The 27,951-nt window shown below is 37.3% G+C and overlaps 1 long non-coding RNA gene across 2 annotated transcripts in view; it reads right to left on the bottom strand.

Annotated features, from left to right (window-relative positions):
• The window catches only part of LOC307069305, a 95,673-nt gene that overhangs the window by 23,783 nt on the left and 43,939 nt on the right, over nt 1-27,951 (bottom strand). For both annotated transcript variants that reach the window (XR_013811488.1, XR_013811489.1), the window contains exons 2-4: nt 10,389-10,444; nt 2,200-2,289; nt 1,008-1,282 (exon numbers count right to left, since the gene is read on the bottom strand). This is a non-coding gene — a long non-coding RNA (uncharacterized lncRNA). The remainder of the gene's footprint in view (nt 1-1,007; nt 1,283-2,199; nt 2,290-10,388; nt 10,445-27,951) is intronic.

Genomic DNA, 27,951 nt, shown 5'->3' with positions numbered 1-27,951 from the left:
CTCTTAAGTTATTTCCAGGGATTACAGTGTACTTAAGAGTGGAGGAACAGGGAATGTATCTATGTCACACTTTCTGAAACAGGAGTCCTGGTGCCTGTTTTTATAAATAAAGTTTTACTGGAAAACAGTCACACTCATCCATTTATTAATTGTCTAAGGTGACTTTTGTGCTACAATGGCAGAGTTAAGTAGTGTGAAAGACCAGGACTTGAAAAGCATAAAACACCTTCGATTTGGTCCTTAAACTTTCTGACCCCTGTGTTAGAGGGCATTATGGTAAAGCTCCAAATACAATAGCAACAAAAAGGATAAAATATTATGAATAAGCAGGTCAAAAACTGTTTAAAATATATATGAAGGTAACTATAAAATACACATTAAAAATTCAAAAAGAGCCTTAAATAAATAAAAAGACATCCCTTGTTTTTGAATTAGGATGTCCCAAGATCTTCAAGACATCATTTATAAGTTTATAAATTTTATAAACATAATTTTATAAATTTAATAAAATCCTCCCCCCCAAATCCCCAAAAATTAGTTTTACAGAGCTACACAAATTGATCCTGAAGTTCAACTGGAAAAATAAACCCACATAAATTTCTAGGAAAACACTGAAGAAAAAAAAGAGCTCCATGAATGAACTAACCTGACAAATTATTATAATATACTATAAAGCCTGTATAATCAGGAGTGTGGTACTAGCCCCTGAAGAGGGAGGTCAATGGAAAGGAACAGAAAAGTCCAGAAAACTATATGTAAAAGCTTACTACATCACAGTCCATTTGCAGTTAATAATGTACTGCTTCACAATATCTTGCAATGTTATAAGCTCATAGTCCCCTGTTCTTTATTTTACTTTTTTATATATAATACATATATGTATGTTATAGACCTAATATAATGATGTTACAATTTTAATTTTCAATAAGGTATTTGCTTTATAAAGCTATGAAGAGAGAAAAGGCAAAAAAAAAAAAAAAAAACTTTGCATATACCCAGATATTTACCAGTTCTAATGCCCTTCATCTTTTTCTGAGGATCCAAGTTTTCAAGAAGTTTCATTTACTTCTGTCTTAAGTACTTTTTATCTTGTGGTGTAACATAGATCCATTTGTAACAAATACTCTTAGTTTTCTTTTATTGAAAATGCCTTTATTCCATCTTCATTTTTGAGTATTTTCACTGGATATACATTAAGCGTTGACAGGTTTGTTTCTTTTTTTTTTCTTTTTTGCTCACGACTTTAAAGGTGCTGTTCCATGCAGTTTGGCTGAAATGGTTTCTGACGAGAAGTCAAAAAGTAATATGATCATTATGCCCATGTATATGTCATTTTTCTGTTGCTAAACTTACACTTTTTGTTTGGCTTCAGACACTTTAATTATGATGTGCCTAAGGTGGCCTTCTTTGCCTTTATCATGCTTCATATTTAGCATTTTCTGTCTGCAAATTTTTACATTTAATGGAGTTTGAGAATTTTTCATTTAAAAAATGTTTTTCCCCATTTCTCTCTTTCATCTCTTCTGATATCCCAATTAAACATATGTTTGACTGATGTGATCTAACAGGTTTCTGTGGCTCTGTTCAGTTTTTCTCATTCTTTTTTTTACTCTTTTCCTCACCTAAGATAATTTTTATTGATCTGGCTCCAAGCTCACTTACTCTTTCTTCTGTCACGTCTATACACATACCAAAGTTAAATCCCCTCAATGAACTCTGCACTTCAGAAATTACATTGTTCCTTTCCAGCATTTCCACTTATTTCCTTTTCATGAGTCCCTTGTGGAGAGTTCCCATTTTTCTGATGAGATTTTCATGCATTTAAAATATGTTGTTTCAACGTGTGGACACTGCGGGGGGAAGGAGGGCTGGGATGAACTGGGAGACTGGGATTGACATACATATGCTGCTGGGTATGAAACAGATAACTAGTAAGGACCTGCTGTATAGCATAGGGAAATCTACTTGGTGCCCTGTAGCAACCTGGATGAGAGGGAAATCCAAAAGGGAGAGGATATGTGTGTATACATATGGCTGGTTCACTTCGCTGTGCATCAGGAGCTAGCACAACATTGTAAAACAACTATACACCAAAAAAATAAATAAATATAAAAAACAGAAAATATGTTGTTTCACTTCATTGAGAATAAAACTGCCCACTTTAAAATTCTCAAATGCTAGTTTACAATTTTGGTTTACCTTAGAGTTGGAATTTTCTTTTCTCTAGAGAATGTGTTACACTTTTTCAGTTCTTCATAAGAATGAACATTGTAATTCATAGGAAGACCACTATAAAAATAATGTACAAAACATAAGCTAAATAGTAAACAGGAAAACTAAAATGGAATTCTAAAACAATTCAACTGCTCCCAGAAAAGCAAGAAAGGAGGAACAAAGAAACTAATAATGGAGAAAACAAATAGAAAGCCAAAAAATAAAATGGCAGACCCCAGCAGAGACACGGCAATAATTCCAATAAATGTTAATGGAATAAATGCTCCACTTAAAAGGCAGAGACTGTTAAAAATGGATTTAAAAACTAACATAAACTACATATGAAATACAGAGGTGAACTTTGAAATGGGTGGAAAAACAGTATGAGAAGGAAACGATAAGCGTAAGTTCACTAAAATAGTTGTATTAATAGTAGATAAAACAGATTTAAAAACAAAACTTATTACTGGAAATCAAGAAGGACTCAGACTAAAAAAAGTACTGATTCGGGGCTTCCCTGGTGGTGCAGTGGTTGAGAGTCCGCCTACCGATGCAGGGGACACAGGTTAGTGCCCCGGTCCGGGAAGATACCACATGCTGCGGAGCAGCTGGGCCCGTGAGCCATGGCCACTGAGCCTGCACGTCCGGAGCCTGTGCTCCGCAACGGGAGAGGCCACAACAGTGAGAGGCCCGCATACCGCAAAAAAAAAAAAAAAAGTACTGATTCAACAATACACAACAATCATAAACGTATCTGCACTCAGTAACAGAATACATGAGCTACATCAAAATACATGAACTAAAGACTGACAAATAAAAGGTAATTCCACACTCGTAGTTGCTAATTTTAAACCTCTGTCAGCAATTCACAGACCTAAAAAAAAAATTCAGGAATGTATACATGCATAAAAGATATGAACAACATTATCAATCACCTAGATTCAATTGATACTGTTAGATAATACAACAAAAATGACATAACGCACATTATTTTCAATTGTACAAGGTAGGTTTACCAAGAGGGACAATATTCTGGACCATAATACAGTATAAGTCTAAATAAAAACATTAAGATTGTAAAGAATATGTTCTTTAACCACAACAGAATTAAACACAAACCATAAGGTAACTAGGAAACCCCCAAATATTTAGAAATTAAACGTTCCTTTAAATGAACATTGACTCAGTCAAAAAATTACAAGAAAGATCAGATGACATTTTGTACTGAATAATAATGAAAATATGTATTAAATCTGTGAGATGCAGCTAAATAGAGAAATTTATGACTTTAAATGTCTATGTTAGAAAAGAAGGAAGGTCTTGGGACTTCTCTGGTGGTGCAGTGGTTAAGAATCTGCCTGCCATATACCCTGAGAAAACCATAATTCAAAAAGAGCCATGTACCACAATGTTCATTGCAGCTCTATTTACAATAGCCAGGACATGGAAGCAACCTAAGTGTCCATCATACGATGAATGGATAAAGAAGATGTGGCACATATATACAATGGAATATTACTCAGCCATAAAAAGAAACGAAATTGAGTTATTTGTAGTGAGGTGGATGGACCTAGAGTCTGTCATACAGAGTGAAGTAAGTCAGAAAGAGAAAAACAAATACCGTATACTAACACATATATATGGAATCTAAAAAACAAAAACAAAAAATGGTCATGAAGAACCTAGGGGCAAGATGGGAATAAAGACGCAGACCTACTAGAGAATGGACTTGAGGATACGGTGAGGGGGGAAGGGTAAGCTGTGACAAAGTGAGAGAGCGGCACACACATATATACACTACCAAACGTAAAACAGATAGCTAGTGGGAAGCAGCTGCATAGCACAGGAAGATCAGCTCCGTGCTTTGTGACCACCTAGAGGGGTGGGATAGGAAGGGTGGGAGGGAGGGAGACGCAAGAGGGAAGAGATATGGGGATATATGTATATGTATAACTGATTCACTTTGTTATAAAGCAGAAACTAACACCCCACTGTAAAGCAATTATACTCCAATAAAGATGTTAAAAAAAAAAAAAAAAAGAATCTGCCTGCCAATGCAGGGGACATAGGTTTGATCCCTCATATGGGAAGATATCCCACATGCTGCAGAGCAACTAAGCCGTTGCACCACAACTACTGAGCCTGCGCTCTAGAGCCCACGAGCCACCACCACTGAGCCCGCGCACCAAACTGCTGAAGCCCGTATTCCCTAGAGCCCGTGTGCAGCAACTACTGAGCCCACGTGTGGCAACTACTGAAGCCTGCGCACCTAGAGCCTGTGCTCTGCAACAAGAGAAGCCAGCGTACTGCAACGAAGAGTAACTCCCACTCGCTGCAACTAGAGAAAGCCCACGTGCAACAATGAAGACCCAACACAGCCAAAAAAAAAAAAGAAGGAAAGTCTCAAATCAATGATCTAAGCCGGAGGGGGGGGGTTCACTGATTTACAGCCCCCAGGCCTGTGTTGTCTTTGTAAATAATGTTTTATCAGAACACAGCCACATCCATTCACTTAAATTATCTATGGCCGACTTCTGCCACAATGGCAGCGCTGAGCAATTGTGAGAGGCCATACAGTCCATAAAGCTAAAAGACTATGCTGCCCTTGAACAAAAACTTTGCCTACACCTGACCTAAACTTCTACCTTATGAAAGCAGGAAAGGAAGACAAGTTAAACTCAAAGCAAGCCAAAGGAAATTATAAAGGTAAGAGCAGAAATCATTGAAATAAAAAACTGAAAAACAATAGAGAAAACAAAAAACAAAAAATCTCAAAACTGATAAATTAGACAGATTGATAAAGAAAGGAATAAAACTAATTTCTAATATCAGGAATTAAATAAGGAACCTCACTACAGATGCTTCATACATTCAAAAAATAAAAAAGGAATATTATGAACTGATATGGAGTAGGTTCCAAAAAGCAGTATTAAAAGGAAAACTCAAAATACAATACGTTAAGGAACAAATATATCATGTTACCTATCATGTGAGAAGGGAAAATAAGAAAACATATATCTGTGTCAGCAGAATAAACCAGAAAACAATGAACTTAGTCATCCATAAGGGATGGGGAGGCAAATGAGGTAGAACGGATACAGGAGAGAATGACACTTCTCTGAGTGTAACCTTTTGTACACTTTTTAACTTATTAAAGCACATTACTACTCTAAATATTCAAAAAATAAAATTATATCAGTAAGAACGTGATGGAAGGAAAACTAAAACTAAACAAATGAACATAGTTACATTTTGAGTTTACACCATAACCATATGGAGAAGAAAAGGAATCAAATAGGATGGGAAAAAGAGAAAGAGGAAGGGGCAGGGAAATAGGCAAGGAAAGGGTAAGAATGGAAGGAAGGGACGGAGGGAAGAAGAAAGGATGCATTCAAGTATCTTATAAACACAGTATCTGACAGTATACCCTCAGTCTTGGGGGATGGGGGGGTGGGTGTCAGGGGGCGAGGAGCAGAAGTGAAAATAAACCCTTAACTATTTTTAGTGGGTTTGTTTATTGGCTTTTCGGTGAAGCAATTTTGAAAATACTTTAGATACATTTTAAGACTGCACAATTGTGTAAATATTTTTGATGTTGCTGGGAGCCAGTTTTCTCACTGTGCATAGAAGGAAGAGATAATTATAGAATGGGGAAAATCAAGGAAGAACACTATAGGGATGGATTAGAACTGAAGGTACAGCATGAACCCACACAGAAATAAAATAAGTATATGTTTAGTGTATATGTATCTGTGTATCTGTGTATATGTATGTACTTCCTAGCTCTGTAGGAAGGGCTAACAAGAAAAGAGCTCAGGAGCAATGAGCAGCCAAGCACCGAGATCTTGGTTTGTAAATACTATTCCTCCACTAAAAGGAACCAAGGCTCCTAGAAGAAAGAGACAATTGCAGGATAAGGCAGGATAGGTATGAGTCTTATGACAAAAGTAAGGAAATGTTCGAATAAATGTTGGGGACATGTTACAAGCACATAAGAAACAGTTTTAAGGGGCTCCCATGGGCCATATCTAGAACATTTTGAGCAAAAAAATATTTAAGAAACAAAATGAATTATTAACCATTGAAAAAAGCTAAGAATTTCAATCCCTCATAATAATAAATAAATCAGAGAGAAGGTAGGTCTTGTGCTTATAGTATTATGCTGAGGCTTGACTGGTAAATCTGGAGGAAGTACTAGAGTTGCAAAACGTTCACAGTAAAGAATGGGCAAGGATAAAGGCTAAGTCCAGGGGGATATTTTGATAGGGTGCAAGATATTTTCATGATCTCAGAATATCTCACTACACTGTGATGGAATCATCAACAATGTGAATATTCTGGTTGCCATACTGTACTACAGTTTTACAAGGCTGTGGAAATGCTGCAGATTAAAGAAGGCTACAAAGACATGACAACTAAGTATAATATATTTTTTTGGTATAAAAACCATAACATAAAATTTATTATTTCAGCCATTTAAAAATGTACAATTCAGTGGCATTAAGTACATTCACATTTTTGTGCAACCATCACCACCGTCCATCTCATCATCCCAAACTGAAACACTGCACCAATTAAACAATGATTCTTATTCTCCCTCACCAGCACCCCACCCCTAGACCACTATGCTACCTTCTGTATCTATAAATCTGACTATTCTAGGTACCGCATATAAGTAGAATCATACAGTATTTGCCATTTTGTGGCTGGCTTGTTTCACTTAGCATAATATTTTCAAGGTTTATCCATGTTGTAGTATGTATCAGAATTTCATTCCTTTTTAAGACTAATATTCCATAGTATGTATACATGATATGTTGTTTATCCATTCACCTGTTGATGAATTTTTAGGTTGTTTCAACCTTTTGGCTATTGTGAATAATGCTGCTATAAATATTGGTGGGCAAATAACCTGTCTCTGCTTTCACTTATTCTGAAAATATATCTAGAAGTGAAATTGCTGGATCATATGGCAATTCTGCTTAATTTTTTAAGGAACTGCCATATAGTTTTCTACAGTAGCTGTACCATTTCACATTCCCAACAGAAATGTCCTCTTTTGCATTATACCCCCATGTTTGTTTCCTGTTTTCGAGATTCCACGTTGCTCTCATAATTAACTGCCTTGTTTTGGTGTGACACAGCCTCCATTTGCTTTCTGAGAAAGGGTGTGTAAGAGATACAATTTTTTTGAACTTGTGTGTTTGAAAATGAACTGTTTTGCTCTCACACTTGATTATTTGGTTGAGTATAACATTCTAGGTTAAAAATATTTTCAAATCGTTTACTCCATTGTCCTTCAGCTTCCAGCGTTTTTACTGGCAAGTTCAAAGATATATTTATTCTTGCCCTTTTCATGCAACATGGATCCCCCCCGCACGCCCTGTGCAAGTTATTACGATCTTCTTTTGACTCCCATTGTTCTGAAGTGTCACAATTATGTCCCTTGCTGTTGGTCTTTCTTTTCCACTATGCTGGGCACTTAGTGTGCTGATACAGTTTGAAAATGCACATCCGACATTTCTGAGAAAATTTTTTGAATTATTTTAGTATTTTCCTTTCCTCCATGTTCTCTGCTCTCTCTCCTTTATTTGGATGTTAGATATCCTCTTCTAATCCACTAATTTTCTTAACTTTTCTCTCTTATTTTCATAGCTTTGTCTTTTTGTTCTACTATCTGGGACATTTCCTTGGTTTATCTTTCAATCCACTTATGGACTTTTTCATTTACGTTATCATGTTTTTAATTTCTAAGAGCTCATTTTGGTCCTCTAAATATTCATTTACATGGCTTTTTTTTGGTTTTTTTTTGGCTGAGTTGGGTCCTTGTTGCTGCGCGCGGGCTTTCTCTAGTTGCGGGGAGTGGGGGCTACTCTTCGTTGCAGTGCATGGGCTTCTCATTGTGGTGGCTTCGCTCGTTGCGGAGCAAGGGCCCTAGAGTGCGTGGGCTTCAGTAGTTGCGGCACACAGGCTTAGTTGCTCTGCGGCATGTGGGATCTTCCCGGACCAGGTATCAAACCTTTGTCCCCTGCATGGGAAGGTGGATTCTTAACCACTGCGCCACCTGGGAAGTCCTGGCATTTTATCGTTTCATGGATGCAAAGTTTTCTCTCATCTCTCTAAAGGAATTTATTATAATTAAAACATTTTCTTCTGTTCTCTGCATTGTTTGTTTGTCTTTAATTGCTTGCTGTTGGTTTGTTCATTTTGGTCTCTGCCCTTCTGCTTAAAGATTTTCTTCAAATGTGGAGTGATCCATGGTTCTCTGTTCATATCTAAGAGACTGGAATGAAAAGCTGATTGGAAGTTTTAGGTATATAGGTGGGGCTTGTTAATCTTTGTTCTTTGTGGTAGAATGACATGGTTGGGTCATTTCAATGGAGATTCCCAACTGTAAATACTGGTCTGATTTCTTCAGTTTGTCAATTTACCCTGAGAGAACTCCAGCATTCTCTTGGCTGTCAGCAAAGTCTACGCTTTCTTCATGGCACTACCTTGTATAGTTAAGCGCTAAAACAAAGTTTTTGGTCCGACTGTTTTAAGAGTTCAGGCAAGGTAGGGATCAACGAGTGGCAGCAACGTTGGGGGAATCTTAATAAATGATGTGTGACGTGGGATAAGCCCCTCCTAGGAAAATAAACTGGCACATCTAAGTATAATATTTATCTCTAGGCTGGATCCAGGACTACATGGGGTAAAAATGCTATAAAGAACATTGTTATGAAATATGAAGGATAGTTTAGACAAATGAGGTAGACAAATGTATTATGGTTATAAAAAAAAACCAAAAACAACCCTATTCTTAGAAAGTATCCACTGAAGTATTTAGGGGTAAAGGGCCAAATGTTCTAGAAAAAAAAACTATTTATACAGAGTGGAGAGGGAGGAGCACAAAAGATAAAACTAGTAGTGGAAAATGTAAACAATAGGCAAATCTTGATAAGAGAATACATGTGTTCCTTATATTATTTTGATAAGTTTCCATAAGTTTAAAAATATTTTCGAATGAAAAATTTTTAAAAAAGGAATGACATCCATAACATTTTTTAAAAACTACTGTAAATTTTTATCCAGAATATTAAAAACAATACTGTCACAAATCAATTAACAAAATTAAAAGACAAAACAACCCAATAGATAACAATAAATGATGTGAAAAGAAACTTAAGAAAAGGAAAACAGAATCATTAATAAGCCTATGAAAAGATCTTCAACATCACCAATACTTAGTGAAATGCAAATTAAAGCACAAGATATAATTTCATATCCATCATGTTGGCAAATTTTTTAAAGAAATAATAGCAAAAGTGCTGAAAAGCATAAGCAGGGGGGAAAAGGGATAAGGAGAGGAAAGAAAATGTTACTAAGAAACCAATATTCTCATACTCTTTGGTGAGAGCATAAATTGGAACAATCATTCTGGACAGTAACACATATTTCACTTTACATACACATAATTTCACTTTAATAAAAACACTAAAGAAATTCTCATATGTGCATAGGAAGTCCTCTAAAGATTTTACCGCAGCTTTGTTTTTTGTTGTTTTTTTTTTTTGCGGTACGCAGGCCTCTCACTATTGTGGCCTCTCCCGTTGCGGAGCACAGACTCCGGACGCGCAGTCTCAGCGGCCGTGGCTCACAGGCCCAGCCGCTCTGCGGCATGTGGGACCTTCCCAGACCAGAGCACGAACCCATGTCCCCTGCATCAGCAGGCGGACTCTCAACCACTGTGCCACCAGGGAAGCCCTGCAGCTTTGTATTTAATAGTAAATAACTGGAAACAACCTAAACATCCATCAATAGGCTAACAGATCCATTGTATTTTCACCAAGTGGAATATGGTACAGTAATTGAAATGAATTGGCTAGATTAATATATTTATCAATATAGATAAATCCCAGGGTAAGATATTAAAAATATTTAACAACTAGTTTGGCACCAACCAGAAAAGACATTGTAAATAACTACTATGGCTATACCACTCCATAGTGGCTGAATATCCTGAATATCACTCAAAAATAATGAGTGAAAAAACCAAAGTTGTAGAATACATAAAATATGATAGAATTTTAATAAAGTTTAATAGCATGGAAAAACCATTACTGTATAACTAAGCAGTAAAAGTATTTAAAAAAACACATGGTAAGGATATACGACTTCAGAATAGGACTTACTTGTGGTGTGTGATGAAGAGGGGGCTTCAACTGTACTGTTTAAGGTTGTGAAAAATCTGAAACAAATATGATAACATTTAAGATCTGTTAAAGCAGGGTAGTAGTAACAAGCACTCAGTTTCTCATTCCCAATATATTCCGTTTGAAATATTTCATTTAAAAAATTTAGATGACTTACTTTCAGGAGAACCAGAGGATAGAAAAGATACTCTACTCTTAAAGGGCACACCCCAAATCTCACACACTCTGAGACCCTGGGAAGAAGCAGTAATTTGAAAGGAGCCTGGATCAGACCCTCCTGCTGATCTTGGAGAGGCTCTATGAGACGCAGGAGGCAACTGGAGCTCACCCTGAGGACATAGATGCTGGCAGCAGCCATTTTTGGGAGCTCATTCTATCAGGAGGATACTGGTGCTGGAAAACACCATTTTGGAATCTTCCCTCTAGCTTATTAGGGATGGAACTGGCCCCGCCCACCAGCCTGTCGGCATCAGTTCTGGGATGCTTTAGGTCAAGCAGCTACTCACATGGGAACACAGACCCACCCACCAGCAGACCAGCTGCCTTAGGACCCCTTGAGCACCAGCCACCCTCAGACACGGGCTACCACCAGTGCACCAGCACTAGCCCAGGGACCTCTGAGGGCCTACAGCCAGCCATTAAGACCCAGCCCACCTACCAGTGGGCAGACACCAACTCTGGGACCCCCAGGGCCCTGCAGCCAGAGACATCAGGACCTGGCTCTGCCTACCAGCAGGCTGGCATTAGCCCCAGGACACCCTGGGCCCTGGCTGCACATACCAGTGGGTGGGCACCAACCCCGTTAGCCCCTTGACCCTTGTGGTGCCCACCAGTGGGCAGACACCAGTGCTAGGACCACCACAGCCCCATGGCCTACCAGTGTCAGGACCCACCACACCTACCAGGAGGCTGGTATCAACCCAGGGACCCCCTAGGTCCCAGCCCCATCCACCAGAGGGGCTGACATCAGCTCCAGGATTCCCCAGCGCCCTGCAGTCAAAAACCCCGGGACCCAGCTCTGCCCACCAATGGACTGGCACTAGTCCCAGGATTCCTGGGACCCGGCCCTGCCCACCAGCAGGCCAACACCAGCTCTGAGACACTGTGGACGCCTCAGTCAGCTGCCCTAGGATCCAGCCTGCTCACCAGCTGGCTGACACCAGGTTTGGGACACCCTGGTCTCTTCAACAGATGAATGGATAAAGAAGAGGTGGGATACACACACACACACACACACACACACACACACACACACACACAAATGGAATATTACTTAGCCATAAAAAAAGAATGAAATCTTGACCTAGAGGGTATTATGCTAAGTGAAATCTAAAAACCAAAACAAATGAACAAACATAGTACAGAAACATAAATACAGAGAACAGATGGTTGCCAGAGGGGAGGGAGTGAGAGGAGAGAAATAGGTGAAGGGGATTAAGAGTTGCATGATAAATGAGTCACTGCTATAAAGTGTACAGTGTGGGAAATATAGCCAATAAGTATGTAATATCTTTGAATGGTGATAGATGGTAACTAGATTTATCATGAAGATCATTTTGAAATATACAGAAATATCAAATCAGTATGTTGTACAACAGGAACTAACATAGTACTGTGGGTCAGTTATACTTCAAAAACAAAGTAACTCATAGAAAAAGGCATCAGATTTGTGGTTACGAGAGATGGGGTGGGGAGGTGGGGTTTGGATGAAGACAGTCAAAAGTTACGAACTTCTAGTTATAAGATAAATAAGTAATAGGGATGTAATGTACAACATGATAAATTAACAGTGATGTATGTTATAGATGGAAGTTGTTAAGAGAGTAAATCCTAAGAGTCCTCATCACAAGAAAAAAAATTTTTTCTATTTCTTTAATTTCGCATCTATATGAGATATGGATATTCACTAAACTTATTGTGGTAATCATTTAATGATGCACGTTAAGTCTAATCATTATGTTGTATGCCTTAAACTTATACAGTGCTATATGTCCATTATATCTCAATAAAACTAAAATAAAAATGTACAAAAAATAAAATTAAAAAGAAAAAAATAAGTAGATTAAAAACATAGTTACCAACAATTTCATTAACCTAGGATTAAATCACAAAGTGGCTGCTAAGGAGTGGTGAACTGACTGGAAAGGGGCACAAGGAAACTTTCACAGGTGATGGAAGTGGAAGGGTTACAATGCTTTAGGGATGCAAAATTTGCCACCCCAAAATGTTTCTCTTTGGCATGAGGATTAATTTAGGCTGATTATTTTTAAATAACAGAAGACTCTGGAAGACTTTCATTATACGTACCCTGAAACTACCTAAAGAATTTAGATCAAGGGCCTGTTCCTGGAATAGAGCTATCACCAAAGATATCTGCAAATAATATGAACTAGCTGTGGTGGGAGGAAACTTAGCAGGGCCTAGAGATCAAGAGTCCACTCTGTGTCAGGTTGTCTCTGCATTTATATACCAGACATTTGCTTTTCCATCTCCATGTGAATTGCCTTCCTTCCCTTTGAAGTCCCAAACCACTACCCCCAACACCCTCTTTTGTCTTTAGCTAAAGATGGTATTTAAGGTGAAGGCTTCAGCCATTCTGGCGAGTTACTTAACATTCCTGGGTCTGCCCCATGTATACATGTTATTAAACTTTTGTTTGATTTTTCTTCTGTTAATCTCCTGTAAATCATGTCAATCTAATTACTAGACCAGCCAGAGGTCTAGTAAGGATAGAGGAAAATTTCTTCCTTCCCGACAACAATTTTAATATATGTGAACTATACCTCAAAGTTTTAAAACGGGATTATATGAGCTTTTATTTTAAATAGCTCAATTTTATTTTACTTGTTTTAAAGAGGAGAGAAAGAAAAATGACAGTGAAGGACTTGCTGAATTGCACATGCTATTTCACAAGAAATATAACTTACAAAATGACACCCTAATGTTTTTTTGGATAAAAAATCATTAGCATGTAAAACATTATATATATTCTTACCACATGTTAATTTTAACGTATTGACACCATACAATGAAGAATGAGAATAAAAGGATGAGTATAATTACTTCTACAACTCACAAAATGACAAATTTCTGTGGCTGGTGTATTTCTACTTTCAGGGCTTATAACATATTTTGTTGTGTAACCTTAACTCCCTCAGTTTTTCCTCTAGTTCAACATTTACCATGGATTCAATGTTTACCGCCAGCCCTTTTATAACAGTTAATTGTATTCCTGTCATTGACAAAAAATTAATCAACAGTCAATCTACTGAAAGAAAAGGAAAATTTTATTCAAGCCAAATTAAGGATTATAACCGAGGAACAGCCTCTCAGAAAGTTCTGAGAACTGTTCCACCCATTAGAGGTCAAAGCAGTTTTTTTGAGACAGAAAGCTGTACATTAAATGCCATAGATAGATTGCACGATTCAGATCTGCAAGTACAAAGTGGTGGGTCATTGTGACTCCTTACAAGATTAAGAAGGAATGCTATCTTTTAAGGAGTTGCCTTGTTGGTGCTAGGAGAAGGTTGCTCTTTATGTTTGAGCAGGTATTTCTGCTGGCGGGGAGGTTTGGTCGATGCATAATGCAAATACACAATGCACAATAGAGGGGAGACAAGAGGCCAAAGGGCAGAGAAAAAGCTTTAGTTTTAAATTTTCCTTGACTTGCCTTATATGAATTTTTATATTTTTATTTACTTTGTGGTTGACTATATTTCACTGTTAAATACCTTTTTCAAGAAACGTTCATGAATGCTAATTCCATGAGTAATTTTATATTTGATTATTTCTGCCTGTCTCCTTAATACTTGAAAGACAACCTCTCTCTTTGAGTGATATGGTAACAAGTTTGGTGACAACTTTTTAGATGAATTCCAGTCACTATGGTGAACTTAAGAATGCTATGGGAAACCTCCCCTCACCCAACTCAAAGTAGAAATACTGGATAAAATAGAACACACTGACAAAAGTACATAAGAAAGATCAAAGAGAAGATAAGAAATTCCTCAGATACCAGAAACAAAGAAAGAACTCAAAGCCACTTCTGCGATATCTAGGCAAGAAATGTGCTCTCCAGAAAGTAGAAGAGCTTGGCTTCCTGTATGGAAGGTCCTACAGATCCAAAAAAGAGAGTGACAATTCACAGTTCCAGTTCCACAACCAACGTACAAAAGTATCCTTTGCCCATCACTGCCAATAGTAGTTGTCTATTTAGTTTTATACCAATCTAGCAGATAAGAAAGGATATTGCACTTATAACTTGCATTTCCTTCAGTATATTTTCTATGCTTATTATTGATTCGGATAGGCATTTCCATGGAATTATCTATTCATCTTTTACCCATTAATCTACTATTTTTCTTACTAACTCTTTGGAATAGCAGAGATAGAAACCCTTTACCTTTTGTGTGCAATACAAATTAGTTTTCTTTCAAATTCTGTTTGTGGTGTATTTTACCATAAAAGTTATTTTAAAACTTAAATTTATCTTTAAAAAGGATTCAAAAGTTTCTGCCTTAGTTGGAGGCTGTAATTTTCTCAAGTGAAAAAAAAGTGAATTTTCAGAGATATTAAAAAATTTAAAGTCCTCACATTTTCATCAACTGTTCTACTTCTTGCACTCTTAACCTCGCCTGAACAAGTTTAATATCAACAATCATTTGGATCATATTCTCATTTTCTCCAAGTTTTTTTCGTCATGGCTTAATTTGCTAGAAACCAAGGCCTTTTGGGGCAGACAAAGCAGATTTCTGACCAAAGAATATTACCACAGATGAAGTTCATCTCATAATGATAAAAGGGTTAAGAAAGACATAATGCCAAAAGTCTATGCAGAGCCTCAAAATAAATTCAGCAAAAATTAATAGAACTTCAAGGAGAAACAGATTGACTGCAATTATATTTAAAGATTTCAATATATTTCTCACCATAATTGGTAGAAAAAGTAGATAGAAAATCAGTAAAGATAGAGACTGAACAACTCAATCAACTAACTTGACCTGGCTGATGTTTATATAACACTTCAGCCAACAGCAGAACACACATTCTTTTTTAAGCACACACTGAGCATTTTTAAGATAAATCATAATCAGGGCCATAAAACAATCTTAAGTAAATTTAAAATAATGCAAATCATATAAAGCATATTCTTTGACTATAGGAGAATTAAAATAGATAATAATCCAGAAAGATCTCTGGAATATCCCTCAATATCCCCCAAATGTATGCAAACTAAATAGCACACTCATAGATCAAAGAAGAAATCAATATGGAAATTAGAAAGTATTTTGAACAAAATAAAAATTAAAACAATATATCAAAATTTGTGGGAAGTCACCAAAGACGTACATAAGAGAAAACAGCATAAAATCCCTATGTGAGAAAGAAAAGTCTTGACTCAGTGACCTGACCTTAAGAAACTAGAAAAAGAGCAAATTAAACCAAAGGTAATAAGCAGGGGAAAAAAAAAAAATCAGCCTAAAAAAAAAAAAATCAATGAAACTGATAACATAAAATAATAAAGAAAATAAATGAAACCAAAATGTACATCTTTGAGAAGATTAATAAAATTGATAAACCTCTAGCCAGGCTGATGAGAAAACAGAGAGAGAAAGAGAAGGCAGGACAGCATTACCACAAATGAGAAAGGTGACATCACCCGGTTACATAGATATAAAAAAATGATAAGTGAATTTTATGAACTTCATGTCAATAAATTCAATGACTGAAATGAAATGGACATATTCTTTAAAAGATGCACACTATCAAAGCTCACTCAAATATATGTATATAACCTAAAAACCTTACAATAAATGTTAAAAATCTTCCCCAAAAGAAAATATCAGGCTAAGGTGAATTCACTGGTGAATTCTACTAAACATGTAAGGAGGAAATAATATGGATTCTTCAAACATTATTTCAGAAAACTGAAGAGGTATTACACTCCAACTCAGTTTAATGAATTAGGCCACAATCAGGCTGATACTACAACCTCACAAAGACATAAGAAAACTACAAACTAATATCCCTCATGAAAGTAAATGCAACAATTAACAAAATTTTAGCAAATCTAATCTAACAACATATAAATAGGGTAATGTATCTTGACAAAGTAAGGTTTATCCCAGAAATACAAGCCTGTTTCATAATTCAAAAATAAATGTAGTTAAATACATTGAATTCCAAAAGAAAAACCACATCATCATCTCAATGAACACAAAAATAGCACTTGACTAAATTCCAAGCTCATTCAAGACTTTAAAACTCAAAAAACTAAGAATGAAAAGAAACTGATTTAACCTAATAAAGGAAATCTACAAAACAAAAACCTATAGCTACTACCATGCTTAATGGTGAAAAGACTGAATGCCCATTCCTACCACTTCTATTCAACACTGCATTGGGAGCTCTAGGCAGTAAATAAGGGGAAAAAATTAAAGAAGATGAGATTAGAAAGAAAGAAGTAAAACTGCCCTTATTTGTAGGTGAAATAATCCTATATGGAGAAAATCCTAAGGAATCCATAATAAAACTACACAACTAACAAAGAAGTTTAGGAAGCAATAGGATACAGGATTTAAACCCAAAAATCAATTGTATTTCTATACTACAATAAACCATCCAAAAATGAAATTAAGAGAACTCCATTCTGGAGACGCAGGAGGGAAGAGATATGGGAACATATGTATACGTATAACTGATTCACCTTGTTATAAAGCAGAAACTAACAAACACACCATTGTAAAGCAATTATACTCCAATAAAGACGTAAAAAAAAAAAAAACTCCATTCTGAATAGCATCAAAAAGAATAAAACATTTAGGAATAAATTTAACAAAAGAAAAGATTTATACATTAAAAACTACAAAACACTTCTCAGAGAAATTGAGATATATAAATGGAAAGAAATTTATGGAAATCTACCTTCATGGATTGGAACATGCAATATTATTATGAAGACAACACTCACCAAACTGATCTATAGAGTCAATGCAATCTATATCAAAATCCCAACAGGCTGTTGTGTGTGTGTGTGTGTGTGTGTGGAAAATGGCAAATGATCCTAAAGGCAAAGAATGCAGAATACCAGAAACAATTTTGAAAAACAACAAAAGTATTAGGTCTTTCATTACCAGATTTTTAAAACTTACTTTAAATTTACAGTAATCAAGACAGTGCAACATTGATAAAAGATTAGATACAGAAAATAACTGATATATTGGACTTCATCAAAATTAAAAATTTTAGTGCTTCAGATAGACACTATAGGAAATGAAAAGACAAGCCACCTAGTGGGAGAAAATATTTGAAAATCAGATTTTTGATAACTTTGTGTCCAAACTCTATAGATATAAAGAACTCTTACAATGCAATAAGAAAATTAGAAACAGAAAAGATTTAAATGTTATTCCTTCAAATACATATGAATGAGCAATAAGCAAATGAAAAGATGCTCAACCTCATTAGAGTTTAAGGAAATGCAAAATAAAACCACAACAAAATACCACTTCACACAAACTAAAATGGCTATAACCAAAAAGACAGGCAGCAACAAGTGACGATGAGGATGTGGAGAAATGTGAACTCTCATATATTGTAGGTGGGAATGTAAAATAGCACAGCCACTGTGTAAAACAATTTGGCAGTTTCTTTAAAAGCTAAATAAATACTTACCCTATGACCCAGGTAATCCACTCCAAAAACTCTACACAAGAGAAATGAAAACATACAAGAACATGTACATCAATGTTCACAGCAGCATTTATTAATAGTCAAAAGAAAAACAAAAAGGGGAAACAATTTAACTTTCTGTCATGTGCTAAATGGAAAAAAAATGTAGTATATTTATAAAACTGAATAATATTCAGCTCTAAAAAAGGAATAAAATACTGATATATGCTACCACAAGGATAAACCTCAGAAAGATTTTGGGAATTCCCTGGTGGTCCAGTGGTTAGGACTCGGCACTTTCACTGTCATGGTCCTGGGTCCAATCCCTGGTATTGGGGAACTAAGACCTTGCAAGCTGTGCAGCACGGCCAAAAAAAAAAAAGAAGAGAGATTTTAATAAGTGAAGGGGGATCAAACTCAGTATAATAAATATTATATGACTTCAATTATATGAAATATCCAGAAAAGGCTAATTTTAGACAGATCAGTGGTAGCCTGGGGCTGAGGACAGGAACAGGACTGAATATAAACAGGCTTGAGGGAATTTTTGGAAATAGTGAAATGTCCTAAAGCTGGATTGTGGTGACAGCTGCACACTATACAAATTTACTGAAAATAAGTAAATTGTGCAAATGCAATGAATAATTTTTATGGTATGATATTATACCTCAATAATGCTTAAAAAGAACTAAATTGAAAATTTTTAACTAAAAAATACATCATCTACAATAAAAAAAATTCACTTGAGATCTCAATAGCAGAATAGAGACAGGAAAAAAAAAGCCACTGAATTTGAATTTGAAGACAGATCAACAGAAATTACCGTTCTGAGCAACAGAACAACAACAAAAAAAAGGCTGAAACAAAACAGAGACTCAGGACCTATGGGGCACTATAAAAATGCCTAGCATATAAGTCTTCAGAATGCCGGAATGAGATAAATATTGTGCAGGCAAATAATGTTCGTAGGAATATCAGCCAAACTTCCCAAATTTAATGAAAGATAAATCCACATATTTAACCACCTCAGCAAACCCAAACAAGATAAACCGAAAGAAAAACACACCCAAAAATATTAGTCAAACTGCTAAAAAACAAAAGTAAAGAAAAAATTTGCAAGCAGCTACAAAAAACAACACATTCCTTATGGGGAAACAATGATTCAAACAACTGCAAATTTCTCATCAGAAACGATGGAGGACATAGATAGTAGAAAAATATCTTTATTTAAAGTGCTGAAAGAAGAAGTAAATAATGGTTTCATTATCTAACACCTCTTTATCCAGTGAAAAGGTCCTTTAGGAATGAAGGTGAAATGAACACATTCTTAGATGCAGGAAAATGAAGAGAATTCATCTCAAGCAGCATTGAGATGAAATGATAGAGAGCTCTTTACTCTTGAAGGTAAATAATGTCCAGAGGGAGCTAGGATCTTTAGGAATGAAGGAAGAACAATGGAACTGGAAAATAACTAACAGATTATTTTTCTCCTCCTAAATTCTTTAAAATATGTAAGACTCTAAAATATGAGAGGAATCATAACATAGTCTGGTGGGCTTTCAAAATATATAAATGTAAGACACATGGCAACTATTAAAAAAAACCACTGGGGGAGTAATACAGAGATCTATATGTATGTTAAGCCTTCTGTGTTTTACTTGAAGTGGTAAAACATAAAATCTATACAAACTGTTAGGTGATTGCTAGGTATGTATAGTGTAATCCCTACAGCAAAAACAACAGCAAAACAAATTTAAGAGATGCAACCAAAAGTTTTAAAAAGAACATTAAAATGCAATACTAAAAAAAATGGTCAAATAATGCAAAAGAAAAAAATGAAAAACATCAACAAACAAAATTAACAAACAACAAAGCTCAGACATGTAGAAAGTTAGAAAAAGCATCACTATGTTCCTTAAGAGAAGAAAAAAGCTTGACAATTTGATTTTCTTGACCTCAGAAGTTAAGCCATTGTGGCAAAGAATTATAAAGAAATTTAGAGAAAGGAAGGTGCCTATGGGGAAAGATAGAATGAGCAATTGATTACTGGAACAAATGCCACAGAATATCATATAAAAGCAGGTAAGAATATTAAACTAAAAATTATAATAAACTGCTAATGGCCAAGCGCAGGATTCCACAAGAAGGAGAAGCCCCTCAAGGTTTCAAAAACAAGGGTCAGGCTGTTCTGGCCTGCAGTTTTATCAACAGGTGGCCACAAGGAAGATCAGAGACAAAGATTCCCTCTGTGGTATATGGGGAAGGGGAGCAGCAACTATGGCTGAAATCCTGCCCAGAAGCATCTCTCCTCTCTCTCTTACCAAAGAAAAAGTTCTTAATCTCAAAGGAAGATCACTAAAACCTCTGGCCTGAAACCCTGGGTAGAGAAATAGAGGGCAGAGAAAAATTAATACCAGGCCTATCTCCCCTAAGGAACAAAAGCCTAAATATACAACGTGGGGAAACCCAGTGGTGGAAACCAACTACATCTGGGTAAGGGAGAAAAAAACAAAGCTTTAGCCCTGGAGGAGGAACAGGAATACAAGCTGGGAACAGCATTAAATATGAAGGTGCAAGAAGACTTGTGAAGGCCATACTCTAAGACCCAGAATCACAGTGCCGGCTTAAAATTAAAATAATACACAGGGAAAAACTGAAGGAGACAGATCCTCTCCAGGAAGCAGTGCAAAGAAGGAAACCCAAAGCCAAGCAGGGACATGAAAACAAAGTATCATTACATGTTTCAAAATCTCTGGTGCACTGAGGGAAACCATAGTAACAAGCTTCAAAACCAACCCAATTCTCACTAATTGGATACAAAATTCCACATTAATAGCCTAGACAAAAGAAAGGTATGTTTTTCTCAAAGAATAAAAAATATTTACTTCACTATCTACTATCTTATATAACGTCTATCAACAAAAATTATAATGTAAACAAAAATAAAGTGATAAAAAAGTCTGAAAAAGTGCAATCTTCAAAACCAGACTCAGATACGAAATGTGGGAACTAACAGAGAATTTTAAATAACTAGGATAATATGTTTGAAACACAGGCAACAGACGAGATCACATAGGTAATATCAGAAGACAGGTATAGACCAGAAATACAGCTAAAAGTGGAACAACTCCTACAGAACACCTACTGTACGCTGGCAGAAGACCTCAGACCTCCCAAAAGGCAAGAAACTACCCACGTACCTGGGTAGGGCAAAGCGGAGAGATTCCTGCACAGAGGTTCAGTGCCGACAGGCACTCACCAGCCCGAGAGGCGTGTCTGCTCACCCGCCGGGGCAGGCGGCGCTGGGAGCTGAGGCTCGGGCTTCAGTTGGAGCGCAGGGAGAGGACTGGGGTTGGCGGCGTGAACACAGCCTGAAGGGGCTAATGCGCCACAGCTAGCCGGGAGGGAGTCCGGGAAAAAGTTTGGACCTGCCGAAGAGGCAAGAGACTTTTTCTTCCCTCTTTCTTTCCTGGTGCGGGAGGAGAGGGGATTAAGAGCGCTGCTTGGAGGAGCTCCAGAGATGGGCGAGAGCCGCGGCTGAAAGCGTGGACCCGAGAGACGGGCGTGGGACGCTGGGGCTGCTGCTGCCACCGCGAGGCCTGTGTGCAAGCGCAGGTCACTGTCCACGCCCCCCTTCCGGGGAGCCTGTGCAGCCCGTCACTGCCGGGGTCCCGGGATCCAGGGACGGCTTCCCTGGGAGAACGCACGGCACGCCTCGGGCTGGTGCAACGTCATGCCGGCCTCTGCCGCTGCAGGCTCCACCCGCACTCCGTGCCCCTCCCTGCCCCCCGGCCTGAGTGAGCCACAGTCCCCGAAGCGGCTGCTCCTTTAACCCTGTCCTGTCTGAGCGAAGAACAGACGCCCTCCGGCGACCTACACGGAGAGGTGGGGCCAAATCCAAAGCTGAGACCCGGGAGCTGTGAGAACAAAGAAGAGAAAGGGAAATCTCTCCCAGCAGCCTCAGAAGCAGCGGATTAAAGCTCCACAATCAACTTCATATACCCTGCATCTGTGGAATATATGAATAGACAACGAATCATCCCAAATTGAGGAGCCAGGAGTCAGTGCTGTGCCTCTGAGGTGGGAGAGCCAACTTCAGGACACTGGTCCACAAGAGACCTCCCAGCTCCACATAATATCAAACGGCGAAAATCTCCCACATATCTCCATCTCAACACCAGCACCCAGGTTCACTCAACGACCAGCAAGCTACAGTGCTGGACATCCTATGCCAAACAACTACCAAGACAGGAACACAACGCCACCCATTAGCAGAGAGGCTGCCTAAAATCATAAAAAGTCCGCAGACACCCCAAAATACACCACCAGACGTGGACATGTCCACCAGAAAGACAAGATCCAGCCTCATCCACCAGAACACAGGCACTAGTCCCCTCCAAAAGGAAGCCTAAACAACCCACTGAACCAACCTTAGCCACTGGGGACAGACACCAAAAACAACGGGAACTACGAACCTGCAGCCTGCAAAAAGGAGACCCCAAACACAGTAAGATAAGCAAAATCAGAAGACAGAAAAACACACAGCAGGAGAAGGAGCAAGATAAAAACCCACCAGACCTAACAAATGAAGAGGAAATAGGCAGTCTACCTGAAAAAGAATTCAGAAAATGATAGTAAAGATGATCCAAGATTCTCTTTCCAAGATCCAAAATCTTGGAAATAGAATAGACAAAATGCAAGGAACAGTTAACAAGGACCAAGAAGAACTAAAGATGAATCAAGCATCGATTAAAAACACAATAAATGAAATGAAAAATACTCTAGATGGGATCAATAGCAGAATAACTGAGGCAGAAGAACAGATAAGTGACGTGGAAGATAAAATAGTGGAAATAACTGATGCAGAGCAAAATAAAGAAAAAAGAATGAAAAGAACTGAGGACAGTCTCAGAGACCTCTGGGAAGACATTAAGCACACCAACATTCGAATTATAGGGGTTCCAGAAGAAGAAGAGAAAAAGAAAGGGACGGAGAAAATATTTGAAGAGATTATAGTGGAAAACTTCCCTAATATGGGAAAGGAAATAGTTAATCAAGTCCAAGAGGCACAGAGAGTCCCATACAGAATAAATCCAAGGAGAAATACGCCAAGACACATATTAATCAAACTGTCAAAAATTAAACACAAAGAAATCATATTAAAAGCAGCAAGGGAAAAACAACAAATAACACACAAGGGAATCCCCATCAGGTTAACAGCTGATCTCTCAGCAGAAACGCTACAAGCCAAAAGGGAGTGGCAGGACATAATTAAAGTGATGAAGGAGAAAAACCTGCAACCAAGATTACTCTACCCAGCAAGGATCTCATTCAGATTTGATGGAGAAATTAAAACCTTTACAGACAAGCAAAAGCTGAGAGAGTTCAGCACCGCCAAACCAGCTTTACAACAAATGCTAAAGGAACTTCTCTAGGCAAGAAACACAACAGAAGGAAAATACCTACAATAACGAACCCAAAACAATTAAGGAAATGGGAATAGGAACATACATATCAATAATTACCTTAAATGTAAATGGACTAAATGCTCCCACCAAAAGACACAGATTGGCTGAATGGATACAAAAATAAGACCCATATATATGCTGTCTACAAGAGACCCACTTCAGTCCTACAGACACATACAGATTGAATGTAAGGGGATGGAAAAAGATATTCCATGCAAATGGAAATCAAAAGAAAGCTGGAGTAGCAATTCTTATATCAGACAAAATAGACTTTAAAATAAAGACTATTACAGGAGACAAAGAAGGACACTACATAATGATAAAGGGATCAATCCAAGAAGAAGATATAACAATTGTAAATATTTATGCACCCAACATAGGAGCACCTCAATACATAAGGCAAATACTAACAACCATAAAAGGGGAAATCGACAGTAACACACTCATAGTACGGGACTTTAACACCCCACTTTCACCAATGGACAGATCATCCAAAATGAAAATCAATAAGGAAACACAAGCTTTAAATGATACATTAAACAAGATGGACTTAATTGATATTTATAGAACATTCCATCCAAAAACAACAGAATACACATTTTTCTCAAGTGCTCATGGAACATTCTCCAGGATAGATCATATCTTGGGTCACAAATGAAGCCTTGGTAAATTTAAGAAAATTGAAATTGTATCAAGTATCTTTTCCGACCACAATGCTATGAGACTAGACATCAATTACAGGAAAAGATCTGTAAAAAATACAAACACATGGAGGCTAAACAATACACTACTCAATAATGAAGTGATCACTGAAGAAATCAAAGAGGAAATTAAGAAATACTTAGAAACAAATGACAATGGAGACACGACGACCCAAAACCTATGGGACGCAGCAAAAGCAGTTCTAAGGGGGAAGTTTATAGCAATACAGTCCCACCTTAAGAAACAGGAAAGATCTCGAGTAAACAACCTAACCCTGCACCTAAAGCAATTAGAGAAAGAAGAATAAAAAAACCCCAAAGTTAGCAGAAGGAAAGAAATCAAGATCAGGTGAGAAATAAATGAAAAAGAAATGAAGGAAACGATAGCAAAGATCAATAAAACTAAAGGCTGGTTCTTTGAGAAGATAAACAAAATTGACAAACCATTAGCCAGACTCATCAAGAAAAAAAGGGAGAAGACTCAAATCAATAGAATTAGAAATGAAAAAGGAGAAGTAACAACTGACACTGCAGAAATACAAAAGATCATGAGAGATTACTACAAGAAACTCCATGCCAATAAAATGGACAACCTGGAGAAATGGACAAATTCTTAGAAATGCACAACCTGCCAAGACTGAAACAGGAAGAAATAGAAAATATGAATAGACCAATCACAAGCACTGAAATTGAAACTGTGATAAAAAATCTTCCAACAAACAAAAGCCCAGGACCAGATGGCTTCACAGGCGAATTCTATCAAACATTTAGAGAAGGGCTAACACCTATCCTCCTCAAACTCTTCCAAAATATAGCAGAGGGAGGAGCACTCACAAACTCATTCTACAAGGCCACCATCACCTTGATACCAAAACCAGGCAAGGATGTCACAAAGAAAGAAAACTAGAGGCCAATATCACCGATGAACATAGATGCAAAAAACCTCAACAAAATACTAGCAAACAGAATCCAACAGCACATTAAAAGGATCATACACCATGATCAAGTGGGGTTTATTCCAGGAATGCAAGGATTCTTCAATATACGCAAATCAATCAACGTGATACACCATATTAACAAATTGAAGAAGAAAAACCATATGATCTTCTCAATAGATGCAGAGAAAGCTTTCGACAAAATTCAACACCCATTTATGATAAAAACCCTGCAGAAAGTAGGCATAGAGGGAACTTTCCTCAACATAATAAAGGCCATATTTGACAAACCCACAGCCAACATCGTCCTCAATGGTGAAAAACTGAAACCATTTCCACTAAGATCAGGAACAAGACAAGGCTGCCCACTCTCACCACTCTTATTCAACTTAGTTTTGGAAGTTTTAGCCACAGCAATCAGAGAAGAAAAGGAAATAAAAGGAATCCAAATTGGAAAAGAAGAAGTAAAGCTGTCACTGTTTGCAGATGACATGATACTATACATAGAGAATCCTAAAGATGCTACCGAAAAACTACTAGAGCTAATCAATGAATTTGGTAAAGTAGCAGGATACAAAATTAATGCACAGAAATCTCTGGCATTCCTGTACACTAATGATGAAAAATCTGAAAATGAAATCAAGAAAACACTCCCATTTACCATTGCAACAAAAAGAATAAACTATCTAGGAATAAACCTACCTAAGGAGACAAAAGACCTGTATGCAGAAAATTATAAGACACTGATGAAAGAAATTAAAGATGATATAAATAGATGGAGAGATATACCATGCTCCTGGATTGGAAGAATCAATATTGTGAAAATGACTCTACTACCCAAAGCAATCTACAGATTCAATGCAATCCCTATCAAACTACCACTGGCATTTTTCACAGAAGTAGAACAAAAAATTTCAAAATTTGTTTGGAAAAACAAAAGACCCCGAATAGCCAAAGCAATCTTGAGAACGAAAAACGGAGCTGGAGGAATCAGGCTCCCTGACTTCAGACTATACTACAAAGCTACAGTAATTAAGACAGTGTGGTACTGGCATAAAAACAGAAAGATAGATCAGTGGATCAGGATAGAAAGCCCAGAGATAAACCCACGCACATATGGCCAACTTATCTTTGATAAAGGAGGCAGGAATGTACAGTGGAGAAAGGACAGCCTCTTCAATAAGTGGTGCTGGGAAAACTGGACAGGGACATGTAAAAGTATGAGATTAGATCATTCCCTAACACCATACACAAAAATAAGCTCAAAATGGATTAAAGACCTAAATGTAAGGCCAGAAACTATCAAACTCTTAGAGGAAAACATAGGTAGAACACTCTATGACATAAATCACAGCAAGATCCTTTTGGACCCACCTCCTAGAGAAATGGAAATAAAAGCAAAGATAAACAAATGGGACCTAATGAAACTTCAAAGCTTTTGCACAGCAAAGGAAACCATAAACAAGACCAAAAGACAACCCTCAGAATGGGAGAAAATATTTGCAAATGAAGCAACTGACAAAGGATTAATCTCCAAAATTTATAAACAGCTCATGCAGCTCAATAGCAAAAAAACAAACAACCCAATCCAAAAATGGGCAGAAGACTTAAATAGGCATTTCTCCAAAGAAGATATACAGACTGCCAACAAACACATGAAAGAATGCTCAACATCATTAATCATTAGAGAAATGCAAATCAAAACTACAATGAGATATCATCTCACAGCAGTCAGAATGGCCATCATCAAGAAATCTAGAAACAATAAATGCTGGAGAGGGTGTGGAGAAAAGGGAACACTCTTGCACTGCTGGTGGGAATGTGAATTGGTACAGCCACTATGGAGAACAGTATGGAGGTTCCTTAAAAAACTACAAATAGAACTACCATATGACCCAGCAATCCCACTACTAGGCATATACCCTGAGAAAACCATAATTCAAAAAGAGACATGTACCAAAATGTTCATTGCAGCTCTATTCACAATAGCCCGGAGCTGGAAACAACCTAAGTGTCCATCATCGGATGAATGGATAAAGAAGATGTGGCACATATATACAATGGAATATTACTCAGCCATAAAAAGAAACGAAACTGAGCTATTTGTAATGAGGTGGATAGACCTAGAGTCTGTCATACAGAGTGAAGTAAGTCAGAAAGAGAAAGACAAATACCGTATGCTAACACATATATATGGAATTTAAAAAAAAAAAAATGTCATGAAGAACCTAGGGGTAAAACGGGAATAAAGACACAGACCTACTTGAGAATGGACTTGAGGATATGGGGAAGGGGAAGGGTAAGCTGTGACAAAGGGAAAGAGAGGCATGGACATATATACACTACCAAACGTAAGGTAGATAGATAGTGGGAAGCAGCCGCAGAGCACAGGGAGATCAGCTCGGTGCTTTGTGACCGCCTGGAGGGGTGGGATGGGGAGGGTGGGAGGGAGGGAGATGCATGAGGGAGGGGATGTGGGAACAGATGTATATGTATGACTGATTCACTTTGTTATAAAGCAGAAACTAATAAAAGAAAATACAGACAAGAAAAAATAAAAATAAAAAAAAATAAAAGGATCATACACCATGATCAAGTGGGGTTTATTCCAGGAATGCAAGGATTCTTCAATATACGCAAATCAATCAACGTGATACACCATATTAACAAATTGAAGAAGAAAAACCATATGATCTTCTCAATAGATGCAGAGAAAGCTTTCGACAAAATTCAACACCCATTTATGATAAAAACCCTGCAGAAAGTA

This window comes from Hyperoodon ampullatus, assembly GCF_949752795.1.
Source record: "Hyperoodon ampullatus genome assembly, chromosome: X".
NCBI classification, from domain to species: Eukaryota; Metazoa; Chordata; class Mammalia; order Artiodactyla; family Ziphiidae; genus Hyperoodon; species Hyperoodon ampullatus.
Note: the sequence above shows the minus strand (reverse complement) of the source record. Positions and strands in the feature narration are given on the sequence as shown.